Source organism: Fukomys damarensis, unplaced genomic scaffold (genome assembly GCF_012274545.1).
Source record: "Fukomys damarensis isolate Sample0158 unplaced genomic scaffold, DMR_v1.0_HiC HiC_scaffold_10, whole genome shotgun sequence".
NCBI lineage: Eukaryota > Metazoa > Chordata > Mammalia > Rodentia > Bathyergidae > Fukomys > Fukomys damarensis.
Window position 1 is genome coordinate 30,308,214 of NW_022900922.1, and position 1,028 is coordinate 30,309,241.

The 1,028-nt window shown below is 62.0% G+C and overlaps 1 protein-coding gene across 1 annotated transcript in view; it reads left to right on the top strand.

Annotated features, from left to right (window-relative positions):
• Tfap2a (transcription factor AP-2 alpha) overlaps positions 1–1,028 on the top strand; it is a 20,326-nt gene that overhangs the window by 2,123 nt on the left and 17,175 nt on the right. The window lies entirely within an intron of this gene.

Sequence of the window (1,028 nt, forward strand, 5' to 3'; positions counted from 1 at the left end):
CGAGCACCCTCCCTCGACCGGCCGGCGCTCAGCTGCGCGACCGTGGGAATCCTGGCACCTCCGCCGACCGCCTCCGGGGCCGCGATCCCCCTGGGTCTGCGGAGCGCGCCCCTTGGATGCCCATGTTAGAACTCGGGGCCGCCAGAGCTCGACTTCTTGGGACAGCCGGGGAGGCCCGAGGGAGGCGCTGGGAACCCTGGGCAGTCTTCTTTACAAATCCCCACTGAACCAAGGAGAGGAGTCTCAGAGAAAGAGTGGAGGCAGGAGGCTGAAGATTGCCCGAATAAACACTTTGCATCCTCGACTTTTCCTTCTTCCCTCTTTTTCTTTTCTTTGCTGGCATCTGGAGCAGCTGAGATTGTCAGGCAGACGCCAGCGTGCCCGCGCAGTGGCGGAAGTCTTGCCTTGAAATCAGAAACTGGGTTTCTGTGAACGACGTGTCACCCTCTCCCTCCTCCCTTTCCCTTCTCGACGCTAAGATACATCTTTCTGCTTCCAGGCTCCCCATTTTTACTCTTCCCTAGTCCCGCGGACGGGCACCGGGTGACCTCCAACGGGCACTGGCGCTTCTCTGGGGGCTCCGAGGAGCGCTGGGGAGGGGCGCGGGGACCTCCCTCGGAGAGGTGGCTTTGTTTCCGGGACTAGGGGTTTCTTTGTGGGAAGGTTGGGGTGACTGAGAGCCCCTTGGTCTCTTACTAGGACAATCCACGTTGTGCAGGTTTGGGCTCTCGCCCGCGGCTGTAACATTTCACTTTCGCGGAGGCTGAGACCCAGTTCTAGGCTTGGGAGCGGTCGGTGGCCGGTTCGAACCTCAGCGCGGCTTCAAGCGCGCCAGGGACCGGGAGAGGCCGGGCGGGAGACTAATTTCCACCCCCAGAGGGACTCCGCCGGGGTGCGTGTGAACGTGTGCATGTGAGTGAGGCCAAAAAGACGAGAAACGAGAGGGCGGGAGACTACGTAAAGTCAAAGCCATTCCGGCAAGTTTGGCCACGGCGCGCGGCCGCTGGAGCGGGGATTTCGGCCTCCCG